At 41.2% G+C, this 18,172-nt stretch overlaps 1 protein-coding gene across 4 annotated transcripts in view; it reads right to left on the bottom strand.

Moving 5' to 3' along the window:
• Nucleotides 1-18,172, bottom strand: part of LOC144324194 (uncharacterized) — a 580,701-nt gene that overhangs the window by 22,780 nt on the left and 539,749 nt on the right. For all 4 annotated transcript variants that reach the window (XM_077915487.1, XM_077915489.1, XM_077915486.1 and 1 more), the window contains one exon: nt 5,656-5,821. The gene's annotated coding sequence lies outside the window, so the exon portion shown is untranslated. The remainder of the gene's footprint in view (nt 1-5,655; nt 5,822-18,172) is intronic.

Genomic DNA, 18,172 nt, shown 5'->3' with positions numbered 1-18,172 from the left:
GAATTTGTAAAGTGCATGTATATCCCCCCAAATGTTTGTTTTATGTCTGCTTTCTATTTTTTAATCTTTCAAATTTGTCAGAACAAAATTGTGCCAATGACATGGAAAAGCTAGTCTTTTAACAATATTTATCTTTCCTTCTCTCTGTATCATTCTGCTCCATCTTCTACTCCCACCGTCCTAGAAGGCTATGCAGATTCAATGTTCTAGTAGCAAATCATATTCTAATACTTCCTGAAAAAAATCATTTCTCATGTTTGTGTATGTCTTTTTCGAAGAAGATAATTTGAGTAGGAGAGCATATCTCCCAGAGAGCATATAATTTCCTAGGTAACTTTTCTTCCAAAGGATACCACTACTAGGACTTCGACTGCACTGCTTTATTAACTGAGATACAAATCATGGAAAATCATAGATGATTCCCTCCCAACCACAAATTCTAATACACAAACTAGAAATAATTTTATGATTCTTCTGACAGAAATCAAAGACAAATCGAAAAATGGGGCAAACAGGCAGATGCCATTATATCCTTTTTTAAAAAAATTTTTGTAATCCTCAATACATGTCATCCATTATATTTTTATTGACAGTGTAAAGATACAAAATATAACTGAGCATAGAGCGGGAAAAATACCTTGAAAAGAATTTCCCTAGTTGAAAATAGCTTATGTATTTACATGCCTGGTTGTATTTGATCTTCACAACAGATCTGGTAGGGTAGTGTAGGGAAAGGAGGTAGCACATCGAGGTAGGTAAGGGGACGGTCTTTGAGTCATTAACGTCTCGACAGACTCTCACTTATTAGCTATAGGATGTAGGGCCAGTTGGTTAGTGTCTCTGAGGCCCAGTTGCCATTGTTTGTAAAACAGGTGTCATAGAAGTTGCCTCATAGGTTTGTTGAGAAGATTAAATGAGGGAAAACAGAGGCCTTGGTATGTAGGATCAAAGAAATATCTATAAAGTAAAAAATAAAAATTATTAATACCATCTAGGATCAGTATGGCAAAGGTATGATTATTTTTCCACCTGACACATAGACATACGCGTCGGAAGTGTGTCTAACTACCCCGCTGACCACACGGAAGGAACATTTTGGTTCCTTGATTTTTAATATTCAGAGGTGATTCGACCATGTTTAACACTTCTATCAACAACAACAACAAAAAGAAACCTATTAGGAAAATATGTGTTGGTGACATTTTAACTAAGTTATTAGGTATCTTTCTAGCCAATGTGTCAATCTAGTTACAATCTTTCAAAAATGCAGTGAGTCACGGTCTAAGCACTGGCAAAGCCCTGAAAGATCAGATTTGATCTACAGGGTGGCCCATGGCAGTCTCTCCCTCCATTGCTGGCCAATTCTCACGTTAATGACATAATTAAATGGCTATAAAGTTCCATAATTCTTGCTCCTTTAATTAGCCAGAAAGAAACCTCTTATCTTCTCAATGTTGAAGTTCTACTGTTTCATTCTGTATAAGTTTCAAAAGGCTACTGTTCAAATCCCATAACAATTGCAAGGAGCACTAATTATTTTTCTTACAAATAAGGAAGTGAGAATTTGAGCAGAAATGCAAATTTTCAATCAACTGTATAAATAATCAACTAAAATTGGTTCTGTATATCATGCTGTGAGTTTGCACCAAAAGTTGTTCTAGATGACAAACATAAACTTAGCAGAAGCCAAAATCACTGAAGCAGATGATTCCCTTGAAAATTCTTCTGGACTCAAGAGGTGCAGCACTAAAACACTTCCATAGGGGTTCGATTCTTTATGAAGAAAAAGTATGAGCTTGGGATGAGACGCAGAAAACACACTGTAAATTTTACAAAAGTTTCTTAAAACCTCTCCCTTTGTTCCTTTGACCTTCCATTAGTTTAAGAGTTCTAAATCAGGTAGACGCTCAAATTATCTCAATTAGATGCACAATGGGGGATGACGACATAAAAGGAACCCAGTGGTATTGCCTAGGTAGAAAGAAGAAGGTGGACAATTTATATCCTATAAGCTGTTCCCACTTCCCATATAGCGTGAACAAGACTCAAAAATCTGTTAATCCCTGAAGAGAGGGCTCAGAGTGGCCTAGCTGGGCACAGTGGGCTTAGCGTGGGGCTCCCCTTGTTGGAGGGCATGGAGTCTTCCCAGCAGACACTAAGAGGACTTTCCAGGGCAGAGGCTGGCTTCACTAAATAGCACAGACTCAAAAAGCATCAACCAAAGCTGAGGTGAGCCAGAGGCATGAGGGGAAGGTGTGGTTAGCTGAGAGATCTGACCATATAGAAGAGCAGGTCCCAATTCAAACCTGTAGACACCCGGGGGGCAAAGAGCAGCCAGGCCAAGGAGAGACCTTGCCTCAGAGAGCTGCAGGACCAGACCCAGGACAAAGACTCAAGCAGCCCTTTCCCTCTGCCTCCAATCAAGCCCCTTGGCAGGCATGTGACTTCGGGTTGGCAAAGTCGTGCATGAATGTGTGCTTCAAGGTGGTGCCCTCGCTTGGGAAGCCACGTGCCGGGGGCTGGAGTCAGGAGCTTCTCTGACATCAGGCATCTCAGAAGAGTGGCCTTCTTTGCCTTTTTTGTATTCCACTCTGGGTTGAAGTCTGTGTTAGCTATAGCCTTATTTCTCAGACTCCAGGACATCGTCTTGAGGAAGAGAAGCGGGGAGGGGAGTCTGAGGACAATCTGAAAGACTGAGCATTTTCCTCAAGAGACTAAGTCTTTCAAAGAAGACTCTATATAAACCATCGTAACTTTGAATGGATTGAATGTTAAAATGAAAGGAGACCTACAAACCAGAAGTGACTGAAATACTGCTAATGGATAATAAGTTGTTTTTACCATTCAGTGAAGTGGAATTACATGGACTAGATCAGAGTTTTTAGAAATTAAAGGGCAGCATTTATTTTCTGCATATCTGAGCGCAGCATGAAGAAATTTCCAACTCCATTGTGTGTGTGTGTGTGTGTGTGTGTGTAACATAAAACTAGGGGATTGTACTCAAACATAATCATTTTTTTCTGCATAATGAGATTATAGATGTTTATATTTTTGATTTTTCACTTCCGCATCCCTCAGTTTTTCTGTCATGAGCTTCTATTAGCTGTTTAAAATCAGAGATGGATAAATGCTACTTTTAAATAATTTGTTTACATCTTCTAGTTGTTTTTGCCTAAACCTCAACTGTTAAAAAAACACGTAAAGTCTTTGGTCAGTCTGTTATATGTATGTGTGTGTATATATATATAAAACTCATAAATTCTTTCTAACTTTAACTTTGCTCTGTTTTAATCCCTTCATGTCAAAGATCACGCAGCATGTCCTTTTTTTCTCTTAAAGTTTCAAAATGGCCTTTGGCCAGATGCAATAAAATTTTGCTCTGACCTGACATAAAGAATGGAGTATGTATATGAAAGCACTTTGAAAACTTGAAAGGACTTTAAAAATGTGCGGTGGTGTTGGTGGTGGGAGGCAGGGGAGTCAGGGGAGGGTGAGGAGACATGAGAGGAGGAACCAGGTTGTATCTTTGCATAACATAAATTTCAAAGGTCCTTCCTGAGTTAATTTGCAAACAGAAGTAAATGGAGTCACTGTGTGGCATTCCTGCATGCTCACAATCTCTACAGGTTAATCCCACGCCGGTGATAACGTGGCACCCACCTTCAGGTTGACATTTTTCTGTAGAACTTGCTGCTGCTAAGAGCAATGGGCCGCCTTCAAGAGAGTCAAAAGTACCTCAAAGCTGTTGGTCTCCTTGTGTGACTCCCGAGGCCACCTCCCGTATCGACATTGTTCAGAGTGGTCCTAGAAGGGAGTCCTGATCAGGACAACTTTGAATCTGGAAACTGCCTCTTGAATTTGGGTTTTATGTTTGTTTCAGAGGGAGGACCTACAGATCCCAGAAGGACAAATTCTAAGATGACTCTCCAAATTGGGATCTCCTTAGTATCCTTCTTCCCCGGGTTAGAAGAGGAATCATCTGTTGACAAAGAGTCTGGCTTCACTTCCCAAGTTCCCTGGTGTAAGCGTAGGGCAGAGTAAGTATGCTTTAATGGTTAAGAGCACATGACCCAAGTCCGACAGTCTGATCCACATCCCAGCTCTACCTTGTTAGTTATGTAACTTTGGAGAGATCACTCAACCTCTTTGCCTTAAACTCCTCAACATAGATGAGGATTATAATAGGACCCATTTCATAGGGTTCTTGACAGATTTAAATGCATCTGACATGTGTGAAGTGTGACGTGAACAGCATCTGGCCTGAGTACTCCATACGCATTAATTGTTGTTATTAAAAAGGGAATCCCCATGTGTGTCCAGACCACCACAAGCCTCTGAGGTTTACAACCTATCCCCTCCTCAAGGAAGATAATCCTGAGATGGCCTGGGAACTCTGAGAAAGGAATACTTCTCATAGTTCTTCAGAGCTCAAGGGTGTGTGGTGGTGACCACTGTGTGCATGAACAGATGTGGAGCAGGCCTTCTGAATTCACTTTGGCGGCAGCAGGGTCGGGTCTGTGGTGAGTTAGCCACACTTTCTGCCTTAGTTGTCTCTGAGACGACGCCATGGTCCTGGATGTAGTTTTGTGACATATGCGTCTGGAATGGGATTCCACATACTGGTCTTATGCCTCATAGAAAGCAAGCAATGGACATTTCATAACACAGGAAATAATCATGAGTTCATGGATTTACTATTTGCTCTATCCCTGGAACTTCTATTCCCTTCTACCCTCAGATCTTCCATTCCCTTTGTTTTCTCACACAATGTCAGATTATTAGGTATATATACTTTAATAGGCTCGTAGAAAATAAAACCACATCAGATATGTTTTGGGCAGGAGGGGTCAGCCTGAATTTCCAGATTATGGCTCAATCCTCTACCACACATTTCCTCCCACTCCAGGGGTTGCATTTCATCTTCTATCTGTCCAGCTAAGGAGAACAGAGGCTAATTTAGGAGCCTCTTTATGCCTGTACATATGCAGCCAGAGGGGTCACTGTTGATTGATGCAAGACACTCTGTCCTCCAAGAGCTCACCAAGTCCCTGCTGGTCTAGAGAGTAGCAACCAACAGTAACTCACCCTTTAGTGCCTGTGCTTTGTGTGCCTCCAGCTAGAAACCGTCAATAAAAACCAGAGGCAACTTAGGTTGCCTTAGATCACTAATAAACGCCTCGCACCACCACCTCAGAGCCCTTTCACAAAAAAATGTATTTCTCTACAGATAGATGCCAAGCCCCAGCAGCCAATTACTACAGAAATGCCTCAAAGGCTTGAAGGAGGAGGCAGGGAGAGAGAAGGGGCTCTTTTCAAAGATAAGAGTTATACGCTTCCTCCTAATAAAAATTGTTCCCTTTTGTTGAATGCTTCCTCCAAGCCAGACACCGGGATTCGGTTTAACCCACATTATATCACTCATTTCCTACAATTCTGAGACTCAGAAAGCTCTAGCCCATTTTACAGATGAGGACACAAAGGTTGTCGGGGCTTAAGCAGCTTCTACTTTCTGCTTCTCCTCTCATAGGCTTGTGGGTGTGTGTTGCAAAAGCAGCTGGGAAATGCCCAGATGACAGGCAATTCAGGCTCATGTCTAAGCTTTGAGCATGGTCACTTCTTCCCTTGCAACGGAAAAACGTTCAATGGTTTACTTACTCCAGACTGCCAGAAACAGACTCCACTGCATTCTGTCCATCATCTAGATGTTGTCAACACTTCCAGGGCCTTCCGCTTTATTGATGAGTGTGGAATATTCTGGCAAATTTCTTTTGGTATCACAATGCACTGGGTGCCCATTCTGTATATGGTGCTGTGAGAGGTCCTGCGTAGGTTTAACGGCGTGGAGTGTGAAAAAGGAAAAAAAAGATGGCATGGTCACTGTCTTCTACAGTTATTTTCAATCATGTAACATTCAACAAAACCAGCCCCTGGGTTAAATGCTAGGGATAAAGGGAACAGACATGCCTGGGCCATAGATTTTATCATTTCTTTTCATCCTTCCTTTGTTCTACCCCTGTTTCCTACGGAGTCTCATTATCTCTCTTTATCCACACAAGTCTCAGGCAGACTATGTGGCAAGATGAAGTACCTGCATTGACCAAAACTCCATTTGGCTACTAACTACACAAAAGCTAATATATCCACATCCTGAAAAAATCATGTAGCTGGACACTGGTTATGGTCTGATAGGTTAGAGCTGTCAGTTTCCCACTTCATCATGCTTCTCTCCTGCAAGAACTGAACCACAGACTATCATGAACTTTTGACTTTTTCTCAACCTTTCCTGAAAACTCACAACACATGAACATTAAATACCCAAGATAATTGCTTATCTGTAATATCTGTGGCATGAAGGACCCAGGGGAGGCTGCCTTACAGCTCCTCTCACTGAGCTGTTCTGCAACATTTCTGCGAAGTGAGGGAGCAGACATAAGCTGTCTCCTCTTTGCAAGAGAGCAGAAGAGACTCTGGATTTGGTAGATCCAGGCCTGAATTTCGGGATGAGGACCACCACCCATTTCTGGTGTGGAGGAAAGTGACCTAGCATTTTGAAGATAATAATAATATTAATGATAGTAGTATCTCATACTTCTGAATGGTTCCCCTATTTTTTGGCTTTACATTGGTATAAACATTTTAATATTTTTCTCAACGATAACACATCTCTGTATTTCATTTGATTGCCACAATCAGGAAGAGAAATCATGCTGTGTCCAGTTTGCCAAAGAAGAAACTGAGGGTTAGAGAGGGTAATTTTTTGCAGGTTACAAAGCTCGAATTTAAGCCCACATCATTCTTTGCAAAGTCCAGTGTTCATTGCTCTTCAATAATCTTCATTTGGTGTACAGGGAGGTTCTTCCTTAGGGAATCATGGAAGAACTAGATCACATGTGCCTAATAAGCCACGTGTCCCACCCCATGGATGGGAGTCGCAGTATTAAGTATGGGCCACGGCCAGTGAATCCTTGCCCAGAGCCTTTGTGTGGACTGCAAATCCAGTCTACTTCCAAAAGCGAGGCTCTAAGAGAGGGGTTTCTGTTGACACTTTCTCTGTATGTTTTGTTATGCTTGTTTTTGTTGGCCTAGAGAACCAGCAGCCAGGGACAGCAGGATGACTTTGAGCCAAGGGGCGGTCTGTTCACACCCTAGGGACAAGAGTGTTTCACTAAGTTGCTGCCGCTTGAAAGGACAGCCGCCACGCAGTCTTGCTCTCTCCCGGTTTTGTTATCCCTGAGATAATAAATAAAGGCTCATTCTGTTGTGTCCAAAAGACCCTTTTCAGGAGATCTGCTCTTGCTGGAAGTCTCCTGAGCCTCCTCACCTGATTACAGTCAGATGCTGGGCATTTCAAATTAAATTAGAACAAATAACAAAAATGAAAGGAGAGTGGGAAGGAGGAGGAACAAACCAGCAAAAATTGCATTCATGTAAAGTAGCCAATGAGAAAAATGGAGCCAGAAAAAAACTCAACTGATATCAATAGAGATAGACGTTTGCTGTCTCCTCTTAGGCTAAAAAGAGCCACAAATGAGAATTTGTAGGGATGACAAGTCCAGGTCAATTTTGTATAGAATATTCTGATGCTGATAAGGCCAGGAGAAAAAGGAAGATGTCTTAAATCCAGACCTGAATTTTTAAAAAAGATTTTATTTCTTTCTTAGAGAGAGAGAGAGAGAGAGAGAGAGAGAGAGTGAGGACCTAGGGGAGGGGCAGAAGGAGAGGGAGAAGCAGACTCCCCACTGAGCAGGGAGCCTGATGTGGAACTCGATCCCAGGACCCTGGGATCATGACCTGAGCTGAAGGCAGACGCTTAACCTACTGAGCCGCCCAGGCAACCTAGACCTGAATTTTTATAGTTCGCAGACTTTGATAGGATCTATATTTGCTTACATGATGGGGTATGCAACATACGAGGTACAGATCTTGGAAAGTGGTAAGAATACTTGTCCCATTGTGCCATTTTTCCCCCTCTAACAAGTCCTGCCAAGGAAGAAGTGTCATTTGAGCTCAAAATTCTGCTCAAGATGTGCCTAGAGAGACCCACTGGAGTATGGAGGGATGGAAAAGCAGATGAATTCTTGTAATACCTGGTCCCAATATGCTCCGATGTCAGTAAGATAGTTTAAATCAAATGGAAGGATTCACAGACCAAGATTACCTGAGTGTGTTCATTACCACAGTGGTTTAAAACAGAATCCTTAGAGCTCCATTAAAAACAACTTGAAATCAAGCAGCCTCACAAAGCCCCAGAATCACTTTGGCCTCCTTGATACCGCTTTATCTTAGTTACACCTTCATCACGTTCGCTATCACCTATTTCAGCTGCCCTAAATATTGCTGGATCCTAGAAGAGCATGAAGATATTTGATAAGACAATCCAACTTCACCATCCAGATGCTGAAGGGACATTTACATTTCATGTGCTTTTTCAATCCTATTAGCCAAAGTAATATATTGTACAGTAAAATATATTGTCTTATTACAGTCCTTTCATCATGAAGAAACAATGAGCACACAGAAACATAATTCATATTATATTGTCTGTCACTAAAGAAGGGCTCTTCAACAAACTCAAACCCAATTTGGATAAAATAACCTATTTGATGCTAGAGAGTTCACTTATCTTGTGCCAAAACTAGTTGCATCCACATATTAAAGGCCATTATTAACTAGGCAAAGAGATTCAAGAGAACATAGCAGATGATTACTTTCTAGGAGACATTCTTGCACATAGCATTAAAAACACGATTTGGTCACGTGGCTGTCCCCAAACATCACTCATCGTTCCGATTTCCACTGACCAGGCATAAGTAAAACTTAAAGTCTCTGAAGGAGCTGGTGCTACTGGGTATTACCTCAAACGTGTGACAATTCCTTTATTAAAAAAACAATAAGCATTCGAGAGTGATCAGTGAAAATGTCTCTTAAGGCCATTTATTTTTAGCTGAGCGTTGTTGTGACTGTTTCCATGGCTAAACCATGAACATGTTTTCTGCACAAGCCCGGTCAGCTAGTGGCCTTAATTAACTTCCAAATGGAGAATGCTGCGGTTTACCACTTATTAAATATCCACCACACCAAGTTACAATTTCACCCTTCCACACCTCACTTAGTCAAGACACCTCGGAAAACCCACGATGCTGAATAACTGGTGATTTAAAAATAGGTACCACGTGTAATTATCAGAATGAACACACAGGCTGAAAGTTTACTAAAAGCCGGGCAGCTTTCTTTTCCAGATTGAATGATATAATTTGTAAATTGAGGCAACAGGAGAAGCCACTCAGAAAGAATAGAACAATCTGTTCTTACTCATCCAAAGGACTTTAACACTATTTATTAAGGGGTTGCTTTGCATTCAAGATACTGAGTATTTTTCCAGATTCCTCACGTCTAGGAATAGCAGGAGGTGGTAAATGGAGTTCAGGATATGGTGAAGAAGGAAGAGGACACTGTCTGCATTCAAGATTTTAAAACGGTATGCCCCCTAGAGAAGGAAGAGTACGAAATTACTCATCGAGCTAATCTACTCTTAATACAACATACAAGTAGACTCACCAAGCTCATTTCACCAAGCATTTTATTCATGTGGGAGATGATGCAGTTTGAGATTCAATCGAGATAGAATTAGTTTTTGTGATTAGCTAGGTGAGTGGCTAAGGTATAGTAATAATGATATCATTATTCCTTCTCTCCTCTCTCTCATGCAATACTCTGAGACACATTCACTCTCTCTCTCTCTCTCTCTCACACACACACACACACACACCCTCGCTCATATCTGTTTGGATTTGGCTTGTGAATCTTCAACTAGTGTTGTCTGTGTTTCAAGTTGTGTACTCCCAGGGGGGAAAAAAAGTGAATTCACCTCTCGTTGAAATTCCACTGCGTATAAAATGGTCTTGGAATTTGAAGGAAGAAAAAAAAAATCCTTCTACAAAGAGAACATGTGAAAAGGCCAAGGGAGAGCATAACTGAAAAAATATATAAAAATGCAAATTTTCCTAAACTCCAGCTTTGGATGGACTGAAGCATAAGTGAGAACTTCAACAAAGCAATAGAAAAAGATGACAGCTCAGAGTTTCAGAAATTTAAGACAGCAGCAGGATTAGACACTTTGGGTTGTCTTCGCACACATTTCTTATGGGAGTTAATTCCATTTGACATGCAAGACCAAAGCAAGATTACAGAGGCATAGCCCCATGGCGAGGTGTATGCTGTAGCTAAAAGCTGGGATTTGAATAATTGTGCAGGCTTACTCCAAGAATCAGGCGAGAACAGAATGAATGGATTATTACAAGGAACTTTGTACATTTTTAACTGCTGGACTTAATAAAATACCCTCTATGTGAGAGTAATGTTATGGTCGTCTGCACTCACTCTAGCTGAAGTTTGTGGTAGGATCCATCAAAAATGAAGAAAAACAGAAGCTGTTTTTAAAAAAGAAAGAAAAGAAAAGAATTTTATAATGAATGACTAGGCTGGGTCATGCCCATATGATTTACAGAAGAACAACAAATTTGGAAAACTTAAGATCAACACATTTAAGCGCCACCCCCCACCCCCCAAAAAAGGTAGAGGGAATTCATTTCCTGTGCAAAGAAGTTTGAGGAGAAGTGGAAAGTAGAGTTCAGGGAAACTGGGCCACAAAAGGTGGACTTTTACTTCACTATTTCAGCTCGTTAGGGAGGTCATTTGTTACTGAGAAAAATTACTAACCCACACATCATTTTCTATATATGTATAAATGTGACCTCTTCCGTTGGAATCTGTGGAAGCACTTGTCTGTAAAAAGGCAGAAAGAGTAACAGTTCTAAAGACTTCTCACTGCTTAATTAACTGTCCAGTGAGAATTATTAAAATTCTCTATATAATTCTTATTTAGCTCTCATTAAAGTGAAAGATACAAATGCTGGACAATGCAAGGTTCAGAGAAGCTTTAAGAAAGGCGAGTTAGTCTTGTAATAGTGGAGAATTAGGAAAAGCTGCCCATTAACAGTAGCAGAGTAGACCTTTCATTTTAGAAGTCACTGATTCAGATCAGAAATGATTTGATTTGATTTTTCTCCCTTACTGTAGTCTTCATCTCCTCTCTCCGTGAGAGCCCACTTCTGATCCTCCGGGAGCCCTGACCAGCCCAGGGGGAGAGAAGTCAACCCCACCAAGAGGAGGAAACTGCTCTGGGGCTGTGGCACTGGGGCAGGGCGCCCTCTGCTGGGAAGCCGGTCTGCAGTCCAGCTTGGGAAAATCCCCCCAAAAGCCTGCCCCCAGGAAAGCCAAAGCACATCTCCAGTGGGGATCCCTCGAAGAGGACGAGTGGCATCTGTTTCTCACCACTGCAAGAAGAGATTAGAGAAGGGACAAGAGAGGGGCTGGGCTGAGTGCTTGATTTAACCAGAATTCAAACGCAGCTCTCCTCACAAAACATGTCTGCCAACTTCAACCTGCCATGCACAGTGGCAACAGGAATGATGAACACATTACAAATTTGTAGACCCTAAAATTAAACTCCACCTCATTTATTTCATATTTCAGCATGCCGGGGATGGCTGACATTACAGGCACACACATCTTTCCTGATAAGCTCTGTGGTTTCCTTCTTGGCAAAGGGATTTGTGCTCTGTATGGATGCACTCGGTGTTCTTGAAGCCCCAGTTCTATGTAGTACAGCTAGGGAAGAGGAGGCATGCTGCAGTGATCTGCAGAAGAAAGTCGTTGAGAATCGTAGCCCTGGGAGGAAAGCAAATGGAAGATAAAGAGCTAGTCTTTCCCCCTTTGTCTCTGTGAATCAGTTAGATCCTTGCTACTAAGAGTGGTTCACGGACCAGCAGCTTCAGCATCATCTGGGAGCCTACCAGAAAGGCAGGAGCCCAGGTCCCACCTAGACCCACTGACTCAGAGTCTTCATTTTAACAAGATTCTCAGTGATTCAGAAGCACACTGAACTTTGAGATGCATCACTATAGACACTGGAAGAGCTAAATCACAAACAAAACTAGAGCACTGAGCTTTGCAAGTGAAAGGAAGCCTAAATACCACCTGCTTCCCTGGAAAAGAAAACCAAAGCCTGGAGAAGAACAAACACACCTCCTTACACATCTATGAAGGAAACTCTATGTAGGGCTGAATTTGGTCTGCTTTGAAAGCTGGAACATACGAGCTATCACGGGCTTTTGTAGTTAGTCTCATCACATACTACAAAACTAAAATAATGTGGAACGATCACTAGATCACACATGGGATCTTTCTCATGTGGGAGGGACTCTGTCTTCTTCTAATCAGCTCTGTACTACTGAAATGACTTGTCTAAATTCTTCAAGAATTGACATAGAAATGAGATTCTGATATTCCTTCTCTTCACATAATGATTGATGAAACACATGGGAAAATAAATTGAATTATGTTATAATCTCCCAGGGAAACATAATTAAGTTGTAAAGCATTCCCATGAAATCCTAAAAGCCTTATATCATGTAGACAGTGACTTCTACTACATGATCAATAATTATATTAATTAAAGATAATTATTTTGATAAGATGGTGTGACTTTGGGGCTCCACTTATTCTTGATCTGATGTATTGATCAAATAGTGAAGACTCAGTTGGAGCCAGAGCTAGATATAAAGAATTCTTTTGGGGCTCCAGAAAGCTTTATGATATTTATGCTAAACTGTGCTAATTTGCAATTTCCGACCAGTAATTTGATGCTTATTCACACAATCCAATAGGTAACACGTGTAGAAGACCAACAGAACATTCCATTCACCATTCTTAATTCTACATGAACTAGAAGCAAGCGATTGTCGGCTAGTAATAGATAATATATGGATAGATATAAAACCACTATTCCTTGAACCTTCAAAATTCCAGAATATCCAATACATTCTTTGTCTGTGTGTATGTAGGACTTCCAAGCACATTCATGGCAACTCTGGAACAGCAAGCTAAAAGAACTCAACCTGACATTGGCTTAGAAAGTTGCTGTGAGCATGGACCCTTAAACATTCACTGACTTTCTCTGCAGACATCTGATTATGAAGATCAGCCCTGGAACGCACATCTGGTGGTGCACACTGTTAAGCACAGGCAAAAACTGAACCTTCTAGTTGATTCTCCCTCTGAGCTTTCCAGAGACACCCTTGATGGGTAGGTACCTACTCACCTTCCCAAAAGAATCAGGCATCATCCACAGAAAGTAGAGTCAGATGGAAATGTAAATTCTAAGTAACAGTATAAAGAATCATATCACAAATACACCAGATTTGGATTTTTTTTTAAAGGCAACCACCATTAGATGTTATTAACTTCACAGAATGCCCTACATTATTCAAGATAGAGTGTTGGGTTGTTTAAATATTAAGGGATAAAGTAGTTGAAAGAATCATGATTAAGGTATTAGGAATGAAGTCATTACCATTAGACATTATTTCATCAGAATTTTCTTAAATTATTTGTGACAGATCTTGCTGATATGATGCTCACTATTTGAAAGGCTATAGATTTTTCTCTCAATAGAGATAGAAAGTGCAGAATTTAAGAGTCAAGATTCAGGAGCCAATGCCACCTGGTTTGAATCTTAGATCTGTCACCACCTGTGGCTTGAATAAGTAGGACCTGTCTATGCCTCAGTTTCTACATCTGGAAGATAGGGATAAAAGTAATACATAACCTAATGGAGTTGTAACAAATTAGTGAATTAATAAGCCTGAGGCAACTGGAACATCCATGAGATGTACTAAGCACCCGATTTATAGTGGCCATTATCAGCATTGCCCTTATAATTTATGTAGGTTGACTTATTCATGGTCATAGTACAATTTATTGAAGAACGTTCTTCTTTAAATCCACCTTTCATGGTATCTGAAAGCCAAGTTTTAGTCTCTAGCTTAAAATCGAGTTTCTCAATAATTAAGAAAAAGAAGAAGGTATTCATGGGGACTTGAAAATACAAATTTATTTATGTTACAATTTGACGATGACAACACATACACACACACAGGCACAGAACAGTAACACCTCATAGCCCAATGCCAGAAGTTCCCCCACGGGGGCCTTGCTATAAAGGAAGCTAAATGTGACCCAGTATTCTAGTGAGAGATCTTACCATTCGGAGCAGAATAACCTGAGAACAAAATAATGCAGAAAGCAGCCCTGAGGTTCCTTTGTCTTTCCTCGGGTAAAATCAATTCTGTTATTATCCACAGTTGGGTATAGAATGGCATATGAACAGTGTGGCTTCAGCCAGCAGTACCTCTCAGAGAGTGGGTTGCATGGGTAATATTCCACACCCTGGTTTACTCGCATTGCCAAAAGAGAGAAGGAGAGCTCCATCTTAGGTAGGAAAATGTATTCTAAGGAAGTATTAAGACACAAGAAAAGACAAGAGAGAGGAAAAACCAGAGCAAATTCATATAGAATCAAATACGCTCATCCTCAGACATAGAGTCCGATGGGCAAGATTGCCTGGACTAATACCTTCCTCTCTGTTCTTTTACAGGAACACTGTTCAGCCATATTTCCTATTCGTGGGAGGGAAATGGACCATGTACAGGATGCTGCACGTCAGAGTGAAACAGAAAAACCTTTCCGAAGAAAGTAAGCAGACGTGTGAATGTGGCATTGTGGATCCCATAAAATAGACCAACAATGATTGAAAGCAAGAAAATGACTTGGTCTTTCTTAAAACTACAACAATTAGGCAATTGAGCTAATAGGATCTGAGAAGATGTAAATAAGTTGTTGTTTCTTTTATTACCAAAGGGAGTGAGGAGACAAATTTCAGCCTGAATGAAAGAAGGTAAATGATTCCTCCCCAAAGGCAGAGCCAAGATTTCTCAAATGTGCTTCCTCTTAAAAGACATAGAAGTAAAATATATGAAGCAAGATGACATAATGTGCTGCTACCTAAATGTAGGCAATGATGGTATCCTATTCTACAGACCAAGTTGTGAGTAACTGAATGCAAGATAAAGCAAAAATATAGAAATGGCCACTCAGTAGCAGAAGCATAAAAATGCAGTATGTGTAACAGTACTGAGAAAGGTACAGTTGTGTAGAACTGATTAATACGGAGAGCAGTGAACAGAACGGAGTGGATTTGCAGAGATTAGGATGTAGCAAGCTTTGTCCAGAAGATTGTATAAAGTTCTTATTGGTCTTGAATCTGAAATAAGGTAAAAAACCCACCTCCCATCACAAAAGACCCCCTGTGAGCTTTTGGTATATCTTAGCCCAGGAACTTATCTTTTCCCATAAGCCATTTAAAATATACAATTTACAATACAAAACAAATAAAAAAAACTTACAATATAATATTTGTATTCTCCTAGGCAAATCGTTTCCTATAGCATCTCTCCTTTTGAGTGGGGATGGGGGCAGGAAGCCCATGGTACTGTGTTTTTGATGTTACAACATGACAGAGACCTTAAAAAGGGGGGGGGGAAAGCAATTTCATCCATAACAGCTGAGCTCTGGGAAAACACAGAGCTTGATAAAGCCTAAAGGTCAGCTTTCAAGGTGCACAAAAACAAGAGTCAGAAATGTGAAATTGCCAGGTGGGTGTCAAGAACTTGGGCATTTGTATTTCCAAACTCCAAGGACTCCACCCCAAAGGTTGTTCCATTGTGAAGGGCATTGTCACTTCTCCAGGTTCCAAAAACAGAAGATAAGTTTTTTGAAGAATAAAAGGGAAAAAAAAAATCCAGCCTACAAAAGTGCCCAAGAATCCCAAACCAAATGTTTGATAAACACTGAAGTACAGGGAACAATTGACAATCACCCAGGCTTGGGCGCAAGAAAGCACTTTAGTCCGTGGGCTCCTCTTGGACAACAGCAAGATTAGATCAGAGACCGTCATTAGAGAGGCAATGAAGTGTGTTGTGTATCCCTCTGAGGCTACGAGAGCTACTCAGCTGAGGGCCGGTGGTCCCCTCCTCTGTTTTAACCTGAGGGTTCTGAGGCCACTTCCGTTGACAGTGCTCTAATTCCTTCTGTGGGGACTCTGAAAAATCTTGATGCCAGGGGAGGTGTTTGTGTCGCTAGTGATGAACAGAAGGGGAAAAAATAGTTATTTGACCTTTACCAAGGTAGATATCTTCTATGCCAGGATTCAGAAACAGAAGGTACAGGGGCAGGAAGAAGCCAAAGGCCTCCTGCAGCTGTGTTCATGGATCACTCCCACTGGGTGCTCCCGGGAGCAAATGATGACTCATTAGGGGGGCATGACAGAAAAATAAATAAATAGACGGGGGAGCTGGTATTTTTAGGAATGCAAATGCAACTCCAAATCAGGCGACCTCAGCCAACGATCATTCTCAAACCTCTCACTTGTTGCAAGAGAGAAGGAAAGCTAGGCCAAGCAGGACTCCGTCCAGCACCGGCTCCGAAGCGAAGGGAGTTGCTGTGGCTGCGGGGAAGTCACTCCGTACCTCTGGGAAGCACAGGCCCACCGGCTCCTTTCATTCATTTTGACTTCCTTGGTGTGCTTTTCCCTGTGGCTTTTAGGGAAATGTATAGAAGAAGGAGAAAGAGAAGAAGAAGGAGAAGAAGGAATACACACAGAGACTGACATACACACATGTGCGCATGTTTATTACGTTCTTTTCTATAAATGGAAATAGAGACAAAAGGAGGAAAGTCTAATTTGCAGTTCAGTTTTCCAGCCTCAGTTCTGGCTCACCAATGAATCCTCTTATATACAAAGCTGACTGGAGGGAGGGGGGGATTGAATAACAAATGTATGTGATACAATCACATCATTTACAATCACATAATGGACCATATCCCAATTTTCAAAAGGCATAAAGTATCCTCATTAATACGATAAGTGCAGCAGTCAAATCAGCACTGTGATTTTATCAGGGTTTTTGACTGTACATGAATTAGAATGTAAAATGCATACAGAATTTTTAATGGGAAGGCTTTAACATTCACTGAATGTATTTCTTACTGTCATTTGCATCACATTAAAGTGAAATTCTACATAAAAGGATAAAGAGAATATGTCCTAAATTACAGTTTTTCCATAGTTGTCATGTCCACACATAGAAAAATCTGATTCATAAGCTTAAACATGATCCTAAATCTGAAAAGGCTGCACCAATTCCCTGTTTGTTTGTGGGTTTTATGCGGCTGTCAGGGCCGGGTAGAGTTCTGTAAGGTCAGATTGTCAGGACAAAGCTAATAAAGATCACGGAGGGGTGGGGAGGCCAGGGAGAGGATGATTATATTCACTGCCTCTCACTCTAGTACGTTATTAAATACTGTGACTGCATTTCTCATCCCATTCCAGGCTACTACAGAGTCACTCATGTCCTTAGAAGTATTTTGTTGCATCATGGAAAGCTTCTGTCTTCAGCCTGATTCACTTGAATAGACTTATGGACCTAGACGGAATGTCTGTGTAAATGCAATTTTGCATATTCCACCCTGAATGAGTCATGTGTACATTGCTATGGACACAGCATGTAACGTGAACGCGAGCTTTGTATGAAACTTGTGCGTGTCTGCTTGTGCGTTGAAACACCATCCGTATGTCAGAAGTTAGTCTCAAGCTAATGGCAGTTGGGAAAGTGCTCGGCGGCTTCTACACACTGAGGCAAAAAAAAAAAAAAAAAAAAAGCAACCTGTCATTTCTCATTAACCTCACATCACACACCGAGACGTCAATGATCGGTGCCTAACTGCGGATGAGGAATCCTAGGGATCCACGAAAGAGTGTTTGGCTTCCTCCAAGAGGCCAGAGCATCACCCGCCCAGCTAAGACAACAGACAAGGAGTCGTGAGTACCTGCTGGAAACGTACCTGCCCGCTGGCAAGCACACCTGGTCCGTGTGTAGAAATTCACACTCTGAATGACGCAGCTCTGCTCCCACTTTAGAGCCTGAGGAGAGTAGGCTCCCATTCACCCAATAAGAAAGATGGGCATGGAACTTGGGGTGAAAGAGTTGAAACTCGCAACAAATCCTGCAAGTGCTTTTTGTTCCTAGAAAAAAAAGTATTTTATGTATTCATGTGGCACCAGCCTGCAGGGAATGAATGGCTTTCAGAATGGCCAGTCTGTCCATTTTAATCGTTTTATCTTTAGTAATTTGTTTAATCACCTTATTTTTGATAAAGATCAAAGGCTGCAGAGAATAGTGTTTGGCACTGAGGACCACATACCGCAGTTAAT

The sequence above is a fragment of the Canis aureus genome, chromosome 11 (assembly GCF_053574225.1).
Source record: "Canis aureus isolate CA01 chromosome 11, VMU_Caureus_v.1.0, whole genome shotgun sequence".
In the NCBI taxonomy this organism is placed as follows: Eukaryota; Metazoa; Chordata; class Mammalia; order Carnivora; family Canidae; genus Canis; species Canis aureus.
This window is presented reverse-complemented; position numbering and strand designations above follow the sequence as displayed.